This window comes from Dipteris shenzhenensis, chromosome 2, assembly GCF_047967505.1.
Source record: "Dipteris shenzhenensis isolate YYH24624 ecotype China chromosome 2, Dip_SZ_1.0, whole genome shotgun sequence".
Classification (NCBI taxonomy): Eukaryota; Viridiplantae; Streptophyta; class Polypodiopsida; order Gleicheniales; family Dipteridaceae; genus Dipteris; species Dipteris shenzhenensis.
Window position 1 is genome coordinate 30,158,070 of NC_141597.1, and position 23,284 is coordinate 30,181,353.

The window sequence follows — 23,284 nt, forward strand, 5'->3', positions numbered from 1 at the left end:
CACACACACACAGAGCTTCCCTCACTCTACCACTAGTCCCTAACACACCCACCCTTCTCCTCCCCATTCTCTCTCTAAGCTTCCCTCACTCCACCACTAGTCTCTCTCTTTTAGCTTCCCTCATTCCACCACTAGTCCCTAGCGCCCCCCTTCGCCTCCCCATTTATTTTGGGCAGGCCTATTGAATGACATGTGTCATTCATCTTTTTTACAAAAGTGGCATTTGGGACTCCAACGAAATGCAAAATGCAAAAAGCAAGTCGGTTTGCAAAAAGCAAGGCAACCGACTGAGAAAGCGCTGTCTATAAAGAAGCTTGGACGCAAGTTTTAGCTATGCGATATTTTGAAGATGATGATGGAGTCCCTCACTTCTTCTTCTTCTTCTTCTTCTTCTTCTCATCAGGCACTCATTGCCACTCTCTCCTCAACCTCCTCCAACTGTAAGCCTCAGTCTTCCTACTCCCTGGGAGCTCAAATAGGAGCCGGCACAGACTCCATCGTCACAACCTGCGCTCATAACCCCTCCGGCAACCAGTTGGCTTGTAAATCCGTCCCTGCTTCCCAACGCAACAGCTTCCAACGCCTCCGCACCGAGCTCCGCATCCTCACCCTGCTTCGCGGTCACCCCAACATCGTCTCCCTCCATGACTACTGGGAGGACCACCAATCCGCCTTCCTCGTCCTCGAGCTCTGCCGTGGCGGGAACATGTTCTCCCGCTTGACCCAATGCCGCTCCCTGTCCGAACCAGAGGCTGCTCGCGCCTTCAAGTCCATTGCACAAGCCGTCGCCTTTTGCCATCAGCACGGCGTTGTGCACAGGGATCTGAAGCTGGAAAACTTGCTCCTGCCGTCCGTGGAAGCTGACTATAGCGAGATCAAGCTCGCCGACTTCGGCCTCTCCGCCGATTACTGTGGCGACCAGGGTTGCAGTGGGATGATCGGGAGCCCATTTTACGTGGCACCAGAAATCTTACACGGCCGCAAATACGGTCCGCAGGTGGACGTGTGGAGTCTAGGAGTCATACTTTACATGTTTCTCAGTGGTTATGCTCCTTTTGCCGGTGACACTCATAGCGATACCCTTCGAGAAGTCATGTATGGGAGTCTGCAGTTCGACTCTGAACCTTGGCCGACCGTGTCCCTTCAAGCACAGAACTTGATTCGGAAGATGCTAGTGAGAGATCCTTCTCGAAGGGTGAAGCTTCCCGACGTCGTACATGATCCTTGGATCGCAAATCATGCAGGCTGCTCACTGCTCGCCCCCATGTCATGCAGTAAGGAGTGAGTCATGTATTGCGAGAGCTTGGAACACAGATCAACGACTACGACGGATCTACAGCTCGACCATGATGGTTTCTCGCATGCACTGCCGAAATGACAGCTCACACAGTTGCGGAGGATCCCAGCTTCAAAGACATGCATTTCTGCATGCTTTTCCATGTACTGTGCAGCTTTGCCGGCTTTGACAAATTGAAAATTATCATAGCGACGACTCTTGGTTGAGCGATGCTGTTCTGGATTTGGAGATATTATTTATAAAACAAAATGACTTATCCTCGTGAATCTTTTTCTCAGATTTATTTTGGGCTACTCATGGTTAATGGGCAGCAACATTGTCCAATTAGTAGCTCATTTCTTTACAAAGTGAGCTAGAAATGGAGCACAAACATGGTGAAATCTTGATCAACAACAAAGAAGAGAATGCCCTCTAGGTCATTGCTTTGTTTTGGCAAACACTTTCATCCATCTACAAAGATAATATAGAAGAATAATAGGCCTTGCCCTGTAACTCGTGACTCATCTTTTTTCCACCTTTCCTTCTCGAAGATTAAGTTGACCCAATCACGTAGATATGTTCTATAAAATTTTCAAGAAAAAGTGCACTAAGTGGGCATAACCTTCAAGGACTTAAAGTTAAATATGAGCTCATTGGAACTCATTGCTTGTGGAGTACATAGGTAGGAAAGAAGGACCCTCTCCTAGTCTTAGTAAAGCGAAATTGTGGAATGAATTCTCTTCTCACAAAGAACTCTTAAGCTTGAGGAAATTGTAATAATCATCAATAGAGTTCCAACAATACACTTGAGCATTACAAAAAAATTGGACTACAAAAGGGGCCTTGTAAGAGAGCCCTTGGCCCACAAGAACTTAGTATAATGTTGGCTAATGGAGGGTAACATAATATTGAAAATGAGCTATTTCTCTATTCAATGGACCAAAGTTTTACGTAGACCTCCGACTTGCTGCCTCATCTTCCTTCATGTTTTTGAACTGTAACCAAATTGAAAAACCTAGTTTCTCAATCAAACTTGCACTATTTGTCCTTGAGCCAAATCCTCCCATCCAACTACCACACTCCTCGCATTCTCTCTCGTTTCTCTTCCTTCTCCCTCATTTTTAAGACATTTTGAATTTTTCTTGCTCCAACACTATTTTCAATTTTCCTCCTTTCTTTGAGCTTGGAAGCTTCTCTCTTTGTTCTCCCTATCTGAAGGAAACTCAATGGAAGCATAATAAAAAGAGTCGTTTATTCATGAGTAGGAGTTGCCTTAAGTAGGCAAGTGGTACAATGCATGTACCCAATAGAGAGAGCATCTCCAGATCCACTAATCCTCCACTAATCTCTCCACTGATTTCTCAGATTCCCTCAATCACACCCAGTGGAACCTTCTACCACCACCTAACCTAGTCACAGTAACCACACATACACACCATGTGGTTACACACAAGCACACATATACCTTGTAATCCTTGGTATAGACCCATTACATCAATTTGTCCCAACAGTCCCTCCACAAATTGGCCTCAACCCAGCAGTAGTTTATGGGAAGCTTCATGGCTTGCTCACATCTAGTAACAACGCTCATGACCCCAACATGTGACTCACTCTGGTTATGGCTCTTGGTTTATAATTGAGAGAATGGACAATGACTATGCATGGGAAGTTCCCATATCTGATAAGGTAAAACTCACACATAAGACTAACAATCATTTAAGGGAGACATCCCACGGCAGAGATCCCTTATTGACTCAAGACACAAAAGGGTCATCACCCTCATCAAGGTTGACTTGGGTGGTGAAAGCAGTGAGAGCATTAATCTCCTCCCATTCTTCTTCTTTTTCTAATTCTTCCACAAGATTTGCTGAGAGTTTCTTCTTAGTGTAGCACTCCTTTTCAAAATAATCAAGCTTTCCACAGAAATGGCACTTCATCTTGCTCTTGCTTGTAGATCCTTTGAAGTTTCTTTTGACTAGATATGCTTCACTTTCTTTACAGATATAGAGATGCCTCTATATCTACTAAATTAGATTCTAGTAGATTTGTAAGAGTAGTCACAATGGTACCATACTCATCAAGTAGACTTGTAAGCAATATAGCAATCACAATATCATCATCAAGGTTAAATTGGATGCTTGATAGTTGAGTCAATATACTTTTAAGTTTTCATGAAGTTTAGGTGAGAGGATAGTGACTCTCGCTTATCGAGCTTCAGGTCAAAGAACTTAATGAGTAGACTATACTTGGAACACTTCCCCTGTGCTCCAAAGACAGTCTCAAGATGCTTCCATGCAACATGTGCAGTTTCACATCCATCAGTGTGATGAAGGAAGGAATCACTCAAGCCTAGTGCAATTATAGCCAATGCCTTTTCATCTTTAGTTAACCAGGTCCATAATGCTTCTCCTTCCCTAGTAGTAGGCTTCTTCTCTTTCCCATTGGAAATGTTCCAAATCCCCTTTTTCATGAGTACAAATTTGATTTTGGTCTACTATGTGTGAAATCCCTCACTCTCAAACTTATCTATCTTTGTTTTAGTAGCCATAGGGAAGCTGGTCTTACCAATAATAGCACTATCTAATCCCTTTACAAATCCTTAGAAAGAACCATCTTCATACAAGTGCATATTACAAGCAAGAAAGTCTGAGAATCCAAGGTTCTTTGCACATAGATAGTAGTAGGGAAATTGAGGTTTGGCTTGAATCTTGGTAACCTTCCTATTGACAAACTTTGACTTATTCTTGATGGGCTTCTTCACTCTGATATACGTATGATTGGATGACTCACAAGAGGTAGTCATTTAACATGCAAATCAATGAACACAATCACGTGTCATATGCAATGAGCACATCACCCTTATAATTGCAAACAAATATGGCATCCATAAGCTCATGACTGAGTTATAATGCTCAAGCTCAAGCAAGATATAGTAAAACTTTCAGTCAAACTTTTAGTCAACATCAAGAGTCCCAAATTTATGTCGACTGGTCAACTGTCAAAGACCAAAAAATGGGATAAATGCTTGTAGAAACAAACCTCATCTTGGAGGGTGAAATTTAACTAATAGAGAGAAGCAATCAGAGGGATTTTATAGCAGTATGAAAGCTCTATTACTAGAGAAGATCCCCTAGCAAGGATTTGCACAATGTCGCGTCAGGTCGTCTTTATGGATTGCACCATTTTTTATTGTTATTTGCCAATTTTGCCTTGAATAGTGGAGCATTGGTGTTCAAAATTCATCTAGCAACCTCCTATAGTGTTTCCCAATAGCTGCTCAAACCAATTTTGGAATGGTGACTCCAGTTGGCAGAATTATGCGAAATATCAACAACCTTTAAAAGTGTCAGCATGGACATTAAACGATATCATTCCCTTACCTCTGGACAATAGGCGATATCATTCCCTTACCTCTGGACATCAGATGATATCATTCCCTTACCTTTAGACCAAAGATTTTTTTGGTCAAGAGGAGTCTTCAGCACAAAGGGCTCGCGGAATGGTCCAACAGAGAGAGAGAGAGAGAGAGAGAGAGAGAGAGAGAGAGAGAGAGAGAGAGAGAAAGAGAGACAGAGAGAGAGAGAAAGAATAAGGAGAGAGGTGGGGTAGATGATAATGTGGCATAGTGAGGGATGAAGGCTCAAGGAGGGTGACGAGGCTCTAATACCACATGAAGGAAATTCAAGAAGCATAATGGAAAGAGTTGTTTATTCATGAGAAGAAGTTTCCTTAAATAGGCAAGTGATAAAATGCACGTGCCCAAGAGAGAGAGCATCTCTAGATCCACTAATCTCTCCACTGGTTTCTCAATCAGGTCCATGATTCTCTCAATCACACCCACTGGAACCTTCTACCACCTAGCCTAGTCACACTAACCACACATACACACACACAAGCACACATACACCTTGTAATAATCCTTGTAGACCTGTTACATCAATATGTCCCAACACTATCATGGGATGGACCCTCACATAAAAATGTCATCGTTTCCCTTCTCTAGTCACGTTTTCCTCCCATTTCACCTCCATTATTCCAAAACTTTCAAGCTTTTTGAATAAGATAACCTTACCTCCCTCTGTCTCTATTTGTTTTCAAGAGCTCCCTAATGGGTCTCCTAATTCAAAAAAGTCATTATGTACGAATTCAAGCATCGGATTTCCATAGGATTTGTTCCAGCAGCTGTGTAATTTTGTCTTTCAATTGTCTACGCATTCAAAAATTGCATTGGATGATAAGTTTGCAATATTGGATGGAAAAAATAGTTGGCAATCTAATTGAAACTTTAGACTAAGCTTAACCCTTAATCTATTTAAATTAATCTAATTTATCCAATTTTAATAATCTTCCCTCCCCCTCCTCATTGTCGCCAACAACACTCCTGCTCCTCTGCCTTGTCGCCTCCCCCTCTCTCTCTCTCTCTCTCTCTCTCTCTCTCTCAACTTTCCCCTACTGGACTGCCACTGCCATCTGACTCCCTAATTTATAACCCTCCCTCCACCGCCCTCTATGCAGCCTAACCTACTCATCCCCCTTCGCCTTGCCGCCCCCCCTTCTTCTCTCTCTCTCTCTCTCCCTTTCTCTCACGTCGCACGTGCATAGCAATCTGTGTGCCAATATGCCTCCACCCTCTTTTAAACAAAGAAAATTGTTTAAATTTGTGCAACCACCGCACTATAATAGAACTAGCATGGTGGTTGCAAGGAAATACATTTTCCTTTGTTTAGGATTCCGCACTAAAATATAACCAATGCGGTGGTTTCATTGGAAAATATATTTTCCTTCATTTAGGATTAACTTTTAGCCACTTGTTTAAAAATATTAATTGCACTCTCATTACATTAAAACAACATGCTATTCCAACCATTGGGTCTACCCGATGGCATAGGAAAAAAAATAAAATAAGAAAGGAGACCCCTCGATGCAAAATATGTGAACAATTGGAGACTCCAATGTGTGTCCCATGTGACCCATCCAATTAACATAAATACATTTTCTTTGGTTTACTTAGGAGTAGCTATAGCCATCTCATAGAACCAGCACAGTGGTCGCACTAAGCCAACATAAGTGTGGTGGTTCATAATCTAGATCAACATTGAAGAGCTGCACGTAGATGATAGGTGGTGAGCTGTGGGCAAATGACAGGTGGCAAGTTGTGTGTAGATAACAAATGGTGAGCTATGGGTAGATGACATGACAGACTGTGGATAGTCTAATGCACAAAGATATAGCACAAAGACTGAACAAATGAGGGTAGAACTACTCATGTAGTGTCATGTGTCAAGATTTGAGGTGTTTAGAACATCAAGTTTTGACAGATTGCGTCTCATTATTACACCAATAAGGTAATCATTACATTGGGACAAATTCTAGTGAGAGTACGAGTTTGTCTAAAATTCAAAATATTGCCCACCAACCTGTCGCATTGTGGCCCCAAAACTACCCTAAAATAGTTCATTAAGGGAATTTTGGACTCAAAAAGGGCCTCTTTGATTAGGCCCTTAAGATTTGTGACAAGCATCCTAGCCAATGGGAAGGCTTGGGCATTAAAAGAATGGAGGATCCCATATTGGAGAGACCTCCCTTGGTCCCCACTAGGCTCCCACTTGCCTCCCTCTTGCCCCCACCACCTCTTGGGGCATTTACTCTCCCCTAGGCCCCTTGGCTTTTGTGCTAGTCCTCGCTAACCTCCTCTCTCTCTTGGTGGGCCCAAAAATTCACGAATTTTTTTCCCTTTAAAAAAAAGTTAAAAACATCCAAAAGTGTTCCCACCCCCAAACACCTCCTAGGAGTCCCCCCAAACTATCCCCCATTGACTCAAGACCTTCTTGTCAGCCTCTACCTTCTCTCAACCTCTCAACCTTCTCTCAACCTCTTTCTCCTCCTCTCAATCCTCTTTCAACATCTTCCTCCCTCAACCTCCTCTCAATCTCTTCCTCCTTCTAACCTCTCTCTCTTTGCTTGCTCCCATTCCTTCTACAATGGTGAAGACCTCTCCTTCCCTTAGACCAAAGCTATTAATTCAATCTTGTATGGGTCGCATTTTGAAGGATGATAGTGACATTTGGATTCTTCAAGAGTTTAGGCTAATGTCTTGGGTCACAATGCAACCATCTTCAATAGGTCCATTCAAGGTTTCAAGGAAGGACAGAGCAAACAAAAGAGAAGCATGGAAGGGTCACATTGTTGGATTTTGGATTATAAAGAAAGGACTCAAAGTCAAGGTTTAGCATGTGTACATGGCTTGAGACATGAACTTGGATCCTGAAAATTGAACTTGCATTCCTTCAAATTGTATCTCTCTTTTGCATTGTCTCTTGTGCATAATGAGACTTCATTTGTCCATTCTATGCATGTGAATGTGTGTTGAGAAAGGTTACTATGGAGAGAATAGACATGTGGGAGTGAGTGAGAGAGAGAGAGAGAGAGAGAGAGAGAGAGAGAGAGAGAGAGAGAGAGAGAGAGAGAGAGAGAGAGAGAGATGGTGAGGGGTGGAAGGGACATGGTAAGGGAAAGAGAGAGGAAGGTGTGTAATTAAAATGTAGAAACCTATAAACAACACAGCACACGATGCTCAGATAAAGGTGGAAAAAACTTTAAAATTGACATATGGATTCTCACGAGTACAACTGGTAAAAAAAGTGTCGAATTCATGCGGTAGTCTAGGCTCCAAGGTCAGAGTCCACTTACCTGTCACCATCCACAACAAACCATTTGTTAGAACAAAATTGGCATCATGTGGGAAGATAGGTAATGCCTGTGTTCCCCAGCTTGTTATCACTTATACCAAAGAGACTTAGAACAACAGATGGATTCTAAGAGTGAAAAGAAAAAAATTACTTGATTTAACAAGGGGGGTTAGTCCACACCCAAGAGTAAAGTCAACCTAATTGAAATAGTAGGCGAGGGGTAGTCCACACCCAAGAGTGAAAAGAGTTAAGTTGAAAGAATTTATCAAGGGGGTTAGTCCATTCCCAAGAGAAAAAGAAACTTAACTGAGTTACTAAGTAGGGGGTAGTCCACACCTACCAAAAGAGTCACTATTGACAAATAATTAAGAAAGGTAATCGATTTGTCCATGCCCTAACTAAAGACAGTCCAAGGCTCAATTACATGGGCCATTAATTCATTGTGGATTAAAATTTTAGCCAAATTTCTTAACAATTTCCTATACAATATTAATAGGATGGAGCATCACTGGTATAGGGAGTGAGCGACAAGACACATTAGAAAGACAACATCTTAGGGGGGTGTGACAAAAGAGGGGATTAACTAACTTTGGACAATTAATTCATAAGGGGTCTTCCACACCCATGTTCTATAAATGAGAAAAAAAAAAGTGAAACAATAGAAGATAAAGCAACTATTTTAATAAAGGAAGTAAGGAAGCATATAAATTAATAGAAAATACAACAATTTAAGGATACTTCAATATATTGCTTCAATAAATAAAGCAATAAGGAATAAAGAGGGAACAAAGGCAATGAAAATCATGAATAAGTTTTAATAATTGCTTTAGGAAAGTTTACAAGAGTCTAGGTTATTCTTGATCCAAATTAGGTTAATTAAATACTAAAAAAAGATAGAATTGACAGGGATGAAAAAGAAAACTAGAAAAAGGAAAATGTAACAAAGAAAAATGAAATAGAAATAATTATATAAGTAGACATTACTATACCACTGACTAGAAACACATATGTAAATAAAGTAAAAATACATATATGTAGAGAAAAGAAGTCCAATTGAAGAGAAATAACATGGGCTTATATATAAATATTATATATATATATATATATATATATATATATATATATATATATATATATATATAAAGCATAACTCATATAAGTCTGTCGAGAGAGGCAGCCATAGGGTGAGCTGTAACCATCACCACCAACTAGCTCATAGAAGTGAAAATTCTACACCTCGAGCATTCCAAACTATCGGAGAAAAAGAACAAAGTCTGAGCCGTGAGGACTCGCCAAGCAAACGAGAAAACAAGGAGCCAAGAAAATGAGAAAACAAAGAGCCTTGTTGAAGGCTTTACAACCATGCATAGAGCAATTGACGGAGACGCTGAACCAATTTTGTGGTCAAATGGAAGGCCAATATGCATGTTATGAAGGTGGTGGCATACTGTAAGTGCCAATATGAAGAGCAAGTAGCATCAATACCACAGCCTTGTAGAAGTCATGACGGAGGGCCACCAATGAGAGAGCTATGCAGGAAGCTAGATGGGCCAAAGAATCGGGCCAACGTAAACCTGCAACAAAGCCAATAAAGATGAAAAGAAGGAGAAGGTGCCATAGCAACTATTATGCACAAAAACTACGATCAATTTCAAATGCATCAATGGTCATGTAGTCAGGAGTAATAAAACGTTCATGTAGTTAGGACTTCAAGCCATCGAGTGAACTAGGGGACTATAGATAATAAAGCTAGTTAAGAAGGATTTGAGGCTTATGATCATGCAAGTGACGATCATGTAAAACTCGAACTGCTACAAGCAAGGAGGAGCATTGGAAGGGAGACGCGGGTTGCCAATGGAGATAGAGAGGTGTTTCCAATGAAGGTAAGGAGTTTAAGATGCCAAATCACAGGTAGGAAGAGCACGTAGTTTGTAAGGGAACAAGCAGAGGGTAAGCACAAGGAGAAGATGGAGAAAATAGATGAGCTGTGATGTAGACAAGTTGTAAGCTTTGCAAGGGTCCTAGAAAGCATAAGATTAGAGATGTGAGAGTCGCTAGTGGAGTCGATCATGTACTTGAACGAGCTAGCTGAAACACAAATGAGACAAGTGCTTCCATGTTATAATAAGTAATATGTAGGGAGAAGAGAACCTCAAAGAAGGTGTAGAGCTAACAACAAATGGTCCCGCATAGGTCTGGAGAAAAATCAAAAAAGTTTTGCAAAGCATTATGAGCAAGCACGAGTGAAAAAAAGTCATCATGAGCTAGCAAGAGTAGAAGAAGGCAAGGCGAGAAGGGTATAGTTACAATGGAATGCCGTAGAGGAGAGGCAATGGGAGAAAGATGATTAGGGAGAGAGGCAGCACAAGACAGGGGTATACGATAGAGAATAAGGGAGGTTTTCATTCCATCAAATAGAAGAAGCACCATCTAGAGCCTTAATTCCCACCGCTACCAACTGATGTATGCATGAGCGTCTTCATAATTACGCATTATCCACTTTGCCAACCCTCTTATCCATTCAATCCTTAACTAGTATGCTTAACGATGCTTAATACTAGATTTTATAAAGCATGATTAGTTCATTTTCCACCCAACTTATACTAAGAGTACCCACATACTAAAGTCAAAAAATTAATTATTTAACATAGTTACATGGTATACACTAATTTAAAGTGGGGGTTTAAAGGTTAATAAAACAATCGCTTAGCTAAGAAGATGATAATGTCAAGAATCAAGAATTTAGATCACGCTTGCTCTGGGGTCTCATCATCCTCAATACATTATGCATCATGCCCAAGTTACTATCCTATAATGCAAAGTAGTATCACATGGAATATCTACAAGATTACCAAGAAAATCAACACTCAAAAGTTAGGAGGGGGGAGAAATCTAAAAGAGAAAATGGGGGATGTGGAAATAAAATGGAACGAAAAGGGGGGGAAACTAAAATTAAACTTTTTTTTTTTAATGGGGGGATATTCTATTTGTGAAGCAATGATCAAGTGAAAAAGTGTGTGTGTGTGTGTGTGCATACGCGTGCATGTGTGTGTGTGTGTGTGTGTGTGTGTGGGGAGAGAGAGAGAGAGAGAGAGAGAGAGAGAGAGAGAGAGAGAGAGAGAGATTGATGGACTCATTGACATCTTTCTTTACTTCTTATGTAGATATTTTTCCTTCCACCAAAGTCAAAACCTAACCCTTGGGGAGTCTCACCGAAACATTTCAAGCTTTTCATCCAAAGATTGGGGAGATAATGTTCTTGGGAGGGACTCCTACCTCCTTAACAAAATCCAGTAACTTTTTCTATAATGCATGCTACCAAGTACCTCGAAGAGAAGGTGCATATGGACTCCTCTATCCTGTTCCTCTACTTTGATAGTCCAAAATGGCCTCTTCCAGATCCACCATTCTCTGTAGATGCATTTAGAATGAAGATGAGGTTTCATTAATGAAGTTTGCTTTAGGTTCTAAATCTATGGGGGTTAGTTGGTTCATGCCCTCCATTGTATTTGTTTCTACTTCAAATCAGTTTTCCTCCATAAAACAAAGACCATGTGGGTATGCAACAACCTAGATGAGGACTTTCTTGATAATCTTCTTTATCCAAGATGAGATGTTAGGGAAGGTTTTTATCAGAAATACTATTGTAGATATGTAGGTAAAGAAAGTTTAGTAATAAGATATCAATGTTGGAAAGGTCAACAACCTGGATGAGGACTTTCTTGATAATCTTCTTTATCCAACATGAGATGTTAGGGAAGGATTTTATCAGGGATACTATTGTAGATATGTAGGTAAAGAAAGTTTAGTAATAAGGTATCAATGTTGGAAAGGTCACCTCCCCATCTGTAAGCCCCCAAATGAGGAGAGCGTGGGGGAGGGAGACCTAGGGCAGAAGATTCCCAGAGAAGAGAGAGAGGGGGGGCTGCCACATGGGCAACACCTCACAAGAGAAGAAGGCTGCAACAGATGGCACAAACTACATTGCAGATGGCGGGGCATCCAAGTGATGGAGCGGGCCTGCAAGTGGGCAGATCAAAGTGGCGCAGCAGAGGCAGGACAGACCAGCACATGGGTCAGCCAGGATAGAGGCTGATTGGGCTACTTTGAGGTAGCCAACCAGGCCTTATATAGGGCTGACCTAGGGGTTGGGCCCTTGCCTAGATTGGAGGGCCAAAAGCCCTAAAAGTGTGGGCCATAAAGGCCTAGTTTTGTGAGCCCTTAAAGGGCTGGACCAGCATCAGACTGGTCAGCCAATATGAGGCTGGCTAGTCAGCTTTCTCAGCAGGCCTTAGGGCCTATATAAGGAGAGGCTCTTGGCCTCATTTAATATCCAACAGCCAGCAATTCCAGGGCAGAAAGGAGCAGCAGGAAGCCTACTCTGTGGGCCTATTTACAGGAGGTGAGAGAGTGCAATAGGTGCTGCAGACTTAGCTCTAGGGAGAGGCTGGGGGACCCTGGCTGTCTTCTAGGGCAGCAAGGTGCTGAGATCATCATACCTTCTGGAGCAGCCATTCACAAGCAAGTTGGAGCAGTGGAATAGGGACCTGTGTGCTGCAGACAAAAGCTTGGCAAGGGCTGTCCACCTAGGCTAATTCACAGGCAGTAAGGTGGAGAAGAACACACTCGATGGAAAGTCTACTTATGCTCGAGGTGGAGCACACGAGCTCGAGTCTAGAGATAGCCAGCAGATAGGAGAAGGACCTTGTGGTTAGATCAGAGGACCACACCATTGGTGGGACTCTGGATCTATCTCTTTTGTATTGTGTCCATAGTTTTGGATGGAAATATATAAGTTTTGGTGTCTTCTATATCTGGATGGTTCATTGTCTATCGATGAGTCTGCACACCTATTTTATGCACATTAAGTAAAGAAGTTTGTGATTCCACCCCACACCACACTGTGTGAGCTCTTGGGCATTACTATAAGTCTTCCACTATGCGTACCCTCTGTTGGGTCATTTCTAACAATCAAGTAGTGCGTAGTATTTGTTATACGAGATATGCATATAGATGTTGGAAAATGGGTGCAAGTATAATTCATCAAATAGACTCCAAATAAGATGCATGGGATAAATTATGGATTGTGATGTAGTAGACAACATAGAGGTAGAGATACATAAGCCAAATGGTGAAATCCAATATCTTGAGGTCACAGATAGTTGGAGCTTGAAGCACATTCGAGAATACATTGCTATCACCTTCGATGATAGTGACTTTTCTTCACACTAAATGGTTAGATAGTAGTGAGGAGGCGACTTGAAGCAACACCAATGCTTGACAAATGGAAGCATCCTTCTATCTTGTCCATTCATACTAGTATCAAATAAATTGAAAAGTTTTGGTATTGTTATGTCATTTATGAAAGGGTACAATGACAATGAACTTAATAAATTTAGTACTTTTGAAGTTCACAAGCAATGAGTCTTTATTAGTTTGTTGAATCTTCTAAAATCTTGATTGTTAATAAATTTAGTAGTTTTGAAGTTGATAAGAAATTAGTCTATATTGCTTTCGGAACCTTTTAAAATGTTGATCGTTGATAATTTAGTTGTTTAGTTCACAAGTAATGAGTATATTATTTTTTTCAATCTGTTAAAATATTGAACGATTTTTGAAAAAGTGTCATGGTAAATTATTCTCATGCTTACAGTATGCAATCATGGTGATAGATTTCAATATTAGTTCCAAGATTTAATAAAAATGAGCTAATATATTTTATTGCCCAATAATTTAATCCTAAATTGTCACCTTTGACTTTTAAAGAGTCAATGGTGCTATATAAAGGCCCTAGGGCTAAAAATAGCCTTTATTGTACTCATTTCCTACACTCAACCTCTTCAACCCTCAACTCACACCAACTTCTACAGACCTGCAATGGCACACCTCATGATGCATACCAAAGTGGACTTGTATGAGATGTCTGATTGTGAGATCAATGTAATAGCGATAGTCCATAAGCACATGGATATTTTTAGAGATGTTATTGATTACATCATTGAGAAAGCTAGGCCTTTCATGATTTGGTTAAACATAGATAGAGTAGAATGGTTTTGGTCAATCTTTTTTAGAGTCACAAAGTTGATCCTGGTTTTAGACATAGGCTACATAGAATTTGTAAACCTTGAGTCCAATTTTCCAAAGAAAAATATCAAAGGACAAGAGCATGGATCTCTAGTTGGGGCCTGTAGGACCCAGTTTATATCCTTACCCTTAGCATATTGTAAAATCATCCTAGAAAGGGAGGACATGCCTTCTTGCAATAGAGCAAGAAGCAAATGTTGAAGAAATATAAATGTGATTGCCGAAGCTAGCCTCACCTTGGAGTGGTCCACAAAAACTTTGGAAAAAGGGAAGCACACTGCAGAAGTAGAGTTGGCCGTGGTTCAAGAAGCAGTTGGTACATCCTCCATGGGATAGTCTACCATGGTAGAAGGAGAAGAAGAGGAAGAAAAGGAAGGAGAGGAAGAAGTGGAGGAGGTTATGATGGAAGAGCTTTAATTGCTGCAAACCCTTTCATATGTTTTGATTAAAAATAGAGAATATTTGTTTTTAATTGATATTCAATATGTGAAGAAGCTGAGGGAGGATGAAGAATTAGGGGCACTCTCCAATTAGGAGAGTAATATTGACCTGGGCTTTCCAAAGGAGGGGCTTGTTGATAGATGCACGGATTTGGTGACCGCCAACACATTGGAACATCCGATCTTAAGTGTATGGGAGGAAATGCATGACTCAGCTCATGCAAGATTCATAGACATGGAGTTCCATGAGGTCTAGGCAGAGAATAAGAACAAACATTCAAGGATTGTGAGTAGTGCCATGACATTGTCATCATCAGTCACCCCTATGAAGATTGACAAGAGCAAAAGCTCCATCAATATTTGTGTAGAGGTTACGATGAAAGACAAATTGTAAGTTGATGACATTGTCAAATATTTATGATGCGATGTTTTTAATTCAAATATTTTCAAAAAAGCTTACTGATCAGATTATTACAACTTTCAGGCTATTATTGAAGTAGATGATTATGCATTGCGACATGCAGTTTAAGGTGGTAGCATAGGTGTAGACTCTACACTTGGACATTACATGGATGATGGGGATGTTCAAGCATCAAGGTCTTGTTTGTATGAATTCCTTGTACTCACCTCATGAAAAGGAGGAGCTAATCAAATGCAGGGCACTATGACCTTACCTCCATCAATCCATAAGTGCATTTTGGTTAGGCGAGATCTTGCACTTGCAACTTTTGGGGAAAGATTGGCAGGAAGACTTTTTGTGGTTGCATGTTGCTATGGGGGCTTTGACAAGTGCTAATGATTTAAAAAAAGTTGTGGACACTTTCACACAACCAATTGTCTTGGCACCAAACGGAGAGCTGCAATCTTGGACAAAGCAGAGGATGCAAAGCAAGTAAATATCTTGTAGAGAAAATCATGAGATCATGTTGTGATGACTTCAGGTTACCAAAAACATTGTGAATACAAATGGAGATACAATATATACTTTTTTTTCCATGGTGGTGTTAATTTGAAATGACATTAAATTTTATTTTGATAGAGTCATCTTTACTTTTTGTGCAAACAATTTTGATGCACAATGTGTTTCAATATTTTGTATATAAGAAATTCAAAGTTTTTACTAAAAAATGCCAATATAGGCTAACATTATTGAGTACACACTATGCTTTCCCAAAACATACCATTCATTTGGCCACTAAATAAATTGTCTACGCTTTGTGATATGATTAATAATATGAAAGAGAGTGGTGAAATGCCATGCTTGAGGTGATAAATTAACTTGATGATAAGTGCACATTCCAAGTGGAACCTATTAACAACATAAATGGCATTCTAAATCATCATCTCATTGATAATGTGGGAGGCTACATTAACTCAATCTAGAGTTTCCAATTACAATTCTGAAAGTCTACCATCCATCAATGAGGATTGTGTACACTAATAAGGCATTTTTTGTGAAGAGAGTGGGAGAGAAGTAAGGAGTCTCACTTGCAGCTTTCTCACATACACAATGGGGGAATACACACAAAGGAGGAGGCTGAAATCAGTTTTCCTCTTCTTAGTTGTGAAAGCCAAAAGAACTCTCTCGAAGTACAAAAGGAATAGGTGAACCCTATTTGTGGGTCTCAAACCAAACTCAGCTAACCTAGGTGGCATACTAACTGAGCCACTAACTAGAGTACATAAAGATAACTGTCATCCAACTATTATTCATGGGCAGTGTACCAACTGCATCTGCAGCTAACAAGCCGGTGACATAAATGCACAACGGTCACCCTGGCATATCACAAGTGGAGCTCGATATCTCAACACTCCCCCTCGAGCTCAATCCCAATTCTTGCACACCAAGCACATCTCTGAACTTGCGTAGCTTCTCTGCACCCAATGCCTTCGTGAATATGTCAGCTACTTGATCCTTTGTGCTGACATAAACTAGATCAATAAAACCTACTAGAACCTTCTCCCACACATAGTGATAATGCATCTCAATGTGCTTTGTTCTAGCATGATAGACTGGGTTATTTGCCAAGTGTATACCGCTCACATTGTCACAATAAATGACAACTGGCCCATCTATAGACTAATGCATATCATAAAGTAGCTTACGCAACCAAGCTACCTCACATGCATCCATTGCTGCACCCCTGTACTCAGCCTCTATGCTCGACAAGGCAACTGTAGGCTATTTCTTGCTGCTCCAAGTGACTGTAACACTCCCAAAAGAGAACACATATCCACTGGTAGATCGTCTATCAGAAATACTACGAGCCCAATCAGCATCAGAGTATCCATGCAATTGTATCTGAACCCCAGTCTCATAAAATAGTCCATACTGCAATGTGGACTTCACATACCTCAGTATGCGTCTAGCCGCATCCAAATGCGATTTCCTTGGAGCCTGCATAAACTGACTTACCAACCCAACAGCATAGCTCAAATCTGGCCTGGTAATAGTCATATAAATCAAACTTCCTACTATGCATTTGTACATAGTAGGGTCTTCCAGAAGCTCACCTACATCTGCGCTCAACTTCACATTCTGCTCCAAAGGAACTGAAATAGGTTTACAACCTGTTATCCCATATTTGGATAGCATGTCCAATCCATACTGCCTCTGCAAGAGCCATATCCCACTTGTGGATCTAATGACCTCAATGCCCAAGAAGTAATGTAGCTCTCCCAAATCCTTCATCTCAAACTTCTGCTTCAATAGCATTTTCATATGAAGGATATCTTCATCACTATCACCTGTGATGATCAAATCATCAACATAAATGACAAGCAGCATAATACCTTTCTCTGTTTTTCTCACATAAAGTGGGAAATCTGCCTTGGAAATCTGAAAGCCAATATGACAAGATACTGTCCTATCTTGTTAGACCATGCTCTGGGTGCTTGCTTCAAGCCATACAAGGCTTTCTTCAACCTGCAAACAAACTCAGGATGAATAGCATGAACATAACCTAGTGGTTGCTCCATATAGACCTCTTCTTGCAAATCACCATGCAAGAAAGCATTCTTTACATCCATCTGATGTAAAGACCATCCCTTTGATGCAGCCATAGCAATGACTGCTCTTACGGTTGCCATCCTTGCAACTGGACTGAATGTTTCTTCATAATCAATGCCATATGGCCGTGCATACCCCTTGACAACTAATCTTGCCTTGTATCTGTTCACAGACCATCTGCATTGTGCTTCACCTTATAAACCCACTTGCAGCCAATTGCATTCTTGTCTTTAGGCAAAGGCACCAATTCCCATGTAGCATTTGCTTCCAAGGCATCCATTTCTTCATCCATAGCTTTCTTTCCCATGGCTTACTTAAAAGAAGTGGGTTCTGGTTCATGTATCACTTTGACCTTATAGGCATAGTGAATGGCTATAAATCCATCATATTTCAGCCTATCCACATGATTCTTAACTCTGGTAGACCTACACAAAATAGGATCACTACCAGGTGCTCTCAAAACATCCTTGTCTTCCTTACTCCAGGTGTAACAATAGAAGGAATATCCAACTCATCATCAAGGCTCTGTTCAGAGCCACTGGATTCACCGTCCACATAAGAGTGACATGCATTCACACCAACCATGGCCTGATCTGCTTCCTCTTTTTCTTTTCGTAATACTTGCATACCACTATCTGCATTGCTTTGAGGAGATCCTCCTTATCTCAATCTACTTGTCCATGGTGAAGTATGTGAACCACTGCTAGAGGACACTACAAGTCCACTAATATTTTGTAATTGCTGCTGTGAATTCTGTGCAGCATTACCATTTTGTGCATCTACATCGTCAATCACATTTATTGGTTTATACCAGCTGCTCATCTCATAAAAGACAACATCTCTGCTCACTATAAAAGGGTTATAGCATCTATACCCTTTCTACTACAGAGAATAACCAATAAAGATGAACTTCTTAGCTTTTGGATCCAACTTGGATCTCAACTCATCTGACACATGCACATAGGCAATGCAACCAAAAACTTTCAAATGAGAAATATCTAGTTTCCTACAAGTATACCTCTCCTTTGGCCATGTATTGCTGCAGTGGGAGTCCTGTTCATTATGTAGACTACTGTAGCAACTACTTCAGCCCAATAATAATCTGGTAGGTCTTTTTCATTGAGCATGGCACGAGATACCTCTCCAGTATGCTTATTTTTCCTTTCTACAAGTCCATTTTGATATGGGGTATGACTGCATGAATATTGCTGCTTTATGCCATGCTCCTGTAGGAAAACTCATTTGAGAGATACTCTCCCCCTCCATTTGACCTTAGGCATTTTATTTGCAAGCCTATTTCTTTTTCAACCATAGCTTTAAAATCTTTGAAATGCCCAAACACTTCACTTTTCTTTTTCATAAAATACACCCAAACTTTTCTGCTATAGTCATCAATAAAAGTGACAAATAATGACAACCTCCAATAGATGCAGCTTTAGTAGTCCACACATCAGAGTGGATTAATTCCAATGGCCTCTTACTCTCTTGAACATGTCTAGGAAAAGGTTTCCTTGCCTGTTTTCCAAATTGACAGGCTTTCTCTCTTGGAAGCAGTGACTTAGGGAGAACAGACAAAGATTCTCTTTCTCACTAGGATCTCTTTCTCTCTCTCAAAGCAAAAAACTAAAGTGAATGGGCTCAACTAACAATCAATCTAGAAGAATCTCTCAATGAACAAAATAAGAACTCACAAATCTCTCTCTCTCAATCTTTAGATCTCTCACAAAAGGAACAAATGGAGATCTTCAACTCTCAAGGACAATTTTATTTTAGTGGAAGAGAACTCTCATGAAGAACACTCAAGACTCTTGATCTCTCAATCTCTCATGAGAATTGCACCTTGATGGAAGGTGCAACGCTTTGATACCATGAACACATAGGAGATGGAGAGGAGATGAGGAGAGAGGGCATAGCTAGAGAGCACACCACAAATGATGAAGTGTACACTAGTATTAGTTGAAAAGAATGAATACTATACAAATCCTTTTAGGGTTAGGGTTTCCAACCCTTGTGCCTTTTAGCACTCTTTTGTGTTAGTGCTATGCACATATCAACACATGATATTGAGATGATTCCTCAACATCTTGTACGATCAATTATCTCCTAAACATTTCCAAATGTTTTAAAGGACAATTATAAAGGATTGTTGAAATGGGTAAGTTCAAGCACATGATTGTGCAAGAGTTGTCTATGAATCTAGGGGAGAGTAGCTATGGGTTGTGCACTCTTGTATTATGGTTCTAACGACTAAAATGTTAGCACCCCCTAATGATGTGGTTTGCCGTTAAAAAACACGCTCCTAGGTGTGTTATCCGAACAAGTACTTATTATCAAATGGGCACACCACATTTCATGCAACTCAATACCACCTAGGTTGTGGCTCATGCAGAGTATTGTGCCAATCGGATATGCTTTGCATGGTCGATCACGCATTATACACCATTTTTCTCCTAGTGTTATGCACCACCATCAAAAAATGCACTCCCATGTGTGTTATCCTAACAAGTACTTATGGGATGGGCGTGCCATAGTGCCACTTTGCATGCAGCTCAATACCACCTGGTTTGATTAGCCCGATCAAAGTATTGTGCCCATCGGATATGATTTGCATGGTCAACCAAGCATTAAACTCTATTTTTGCCTTAGTGTCATGCACAAGCATCAAAAAACATTGTCCTAGGTGTGTTATTCCAACAAGTACTTATTGTATTGGTGTGCCACATTTCATACAACTCAATAACACCTAGTTTGAGGTGCATCCAAAGTATTGTGCCCATCGGATATGCTTTTCATGGTCGATCACACAATATGCACCGGTTTTCCCCTAGTGTTATGCACAACTGTAAAAAAGCACGCTTGCATGGGTGTTATGCGAGAAAATACTTATGGGATGGGCATGCCACTTTGCATGCAAGTAAATACCACCTAGGTTGAGGTGCATACAAAGTATTGTGCCCATCAAATAGGATTTGTATTTTCGATCAAAAAAACCGTTTTTATTCGGTGTGATACACTTCCATAAAAAAACATGCTCCTAAGTGTGTTATCCGAACAAGTACTTATTGGATGGGCATGCCACTTTGGAAACAAGTCAATACCATCTATATTGAGATGTGTACAAAGTATTGCATCATCGGATATGATTTGCATGCTCAATCACTCATTATACACCATTTTCCTCCTAGTGTTATGCACAACTGTAAAAAAAAGCGCTCCCAGGTGTGTTATCCGAACAAGTACTTATGAGATGGGCGTTCCACTTTGCACGCAGTTAAATACCACATGGATAGATTCCCATGCAAAGTATTAATCCCATTGGATATGATTTGAATGGTCGACCAAGCATTAAACTCCGCTTTTGCCTTAGTGTCATGCACAAGCCTAAAAAAACATTGTCCTAGGTGTGTTATTCCAACAAGTACTTATCGGATTGGCACGCCACATTTCATGCAACTCAATACCACCTAGGTTAAGGTGTGTGCAAAGTGTTGTGCCCCCATCAGATATGCTTTGCATGGTCAATCACACATTATACACCGTTTTTCTCCTAGTGTTATGTGCACAACCGTCAAAAAACACGCTCCCAGGTGTGTTATCTAAACAAGTACTTATGGGATGGGTGCGCCACTTTGCATGCAAGTAAATACCACCTAGGTTGAGGTGCGTTCAAAGTATTATGCCCATCCAATATTCTTTGCATGGTTGATTCTTGCTATAAACATTGTTTTCGCCTCATTGTGATGCACATCCGTCAAAAAACATGCTCCTAGTTGTGTTTACAAAACAAGTACTTATCGGATGGGCATGCCACTTTGCACAATTAATAACATCTAGGTTAATATGCATGAAAAATATTGTGTCCATCGGATATGTTTTTCATGCTTGATCACGCATTATACACAGTTTTCCTCCTAGTATTATGCACCACTGTCAAAAAATGTGCTCCCAGGTGTGTTATCCGAGCAAGTACTTATGGGATCGGCGTGCCACTTTGCATGAATGTCAATACCATTTGGATAGAGTCTATGCAAAGTATGGATCCCATCATATATGATTTGCATTGTTGACCAAGCATTAAACTCTCTATTTTTGCCTTAGTGTCATGCACAAACATAAAAAAAGATTGTCCTAGGTGTCTTATTCCAACAAGTACTTATCGGATTAGTGTGCCACATTTCATACAACTCAATACCACCTAGGTTGAGATGTGTGCAAAGTATTGTGCCCATCGGATCTGCTTTGCATGGTCGATCACGCATTATGCACCGTTTTCCTGCTAGTGTTATACACAACCGTAAAAAAATGCACTCCCATGTGTGTTATGCGCACAAGTACTTATGGGATGGGTGCACCACTTTGGATGCAAGTAAATACCACCTAGTTTGAGGTGTGTGCAAAGTATTGTGCCCATCGGATAGGCTTTGCATTGTCGATCAAGCATTAAACACCATTTTTACCTCAATGTGATGCACATCCGTAAAAAAACACACTCCTAATTGTGTTATCCGAACATGTACTTATTGGATGGGCACACCACATTGCATGCATCTCAATACCACCTAGTTTGAGGTGTTTTCAGAGTAGTGTTTCCATCGGATATGCTATGCATGGTCAATCACGCATTCTACACTGTTTTTCCCCTAGTGTCATGCACAACCGTAAAAAAATATGCTCCCAGGTGTATTATCTGAAAACGGTGCACCACTTTGCATGCAAGTAAATACCACCTAGTTTGAGGTGCGTGCAAAGTATTGTGCCCATCCGATATGCTTTGCATGGTCGATTCTCACATTAAACACCGTTTTTGCCTTAGTGTGATGCACATCTGTCAGAAAACATGCTCCTAGGTGTATTATCCGAACAAGTACTTATCGAATGGGCGCACCACTTTGTGTGAAAGTCAATAATATCTAGGTTGAGACACATGAGAAGTAACGTGTCCATCAGATATCATTTGCATGCTCGATCACGCATTATACACAATTTTCCTCCTAGTGTTATGCACCACCGTCAAAAAAGCGCTCCCAAGTATGTTATCGAAACAAGTAATTATGGGATGGGGATGCCACTTTGCATGCATGGAAATACCACTTTTATAGAGGCCTGTGCAAAGTATTGAGCCCATCAAATATGATTTGAATGGCTGACCAAGCATTAAACTCCGTTTTTGCCTTAGTGTCATGCACAAGCAAAAACATTGTCCTAGGTGTGTTATTCCAACAAGTACTTATCGGATTGGCACGCCACATTGCATGCAACCCAATAAAACCTATGTTGAGGTGTGTGCAAAGTATTGTGCCCATCAGATATGCTATGCATGGTCGATCACACATTATACACCGTTTTGCCCCTAGTGTTATGCACAATCGTCAAAAAATGCGCTCCTAGGTGTGTTATCTGAACAAGTACTTATGAGATGGGTGTGCCACTTTGCATGCAAGTAAATACCACCTAGGTTGTGGCACGTGCAGAGTATTGTGCCCATCCAATGTGCTTTGCATGGTCGATTCTTGCATTAAATACCGTTTTTGCCTCAGTGTTATCCGTAAAAGAACACGCTCCTAGGTGACCGAACACGTACTTATTGGATGGGTACACCACATTGCATGCAACTAAATACTAAATTATTTATACTATATTTTATAATTCTAAACCGTAAAATCACTAATTTAAATTAGAGATTCTATTAGCTAAATGCTAAACATGAATCCATGATTGAAAACCCATATCCTTGTATCACCATCAAAATTTAATGAAATAAAGTAAAATTAAAATAAAAGAGATT

The 23,284-nt window shown here is 40.5% G+C and overlaps 1 pseudogene; it reads left to right on the plus strand.

Moving 5' to 3' along the window:
- Positions 1 to 355: 355 nt before the first annotated feature.
- LOC147904603 (calcium-dependent protein kinase 29 pseudogene) lies at positions 356 to 1,285 on the plus strand (annotated as a pseudogene).
- Positions 1,286 to 23,284: the final 21,999 nt, after the last annotated feature.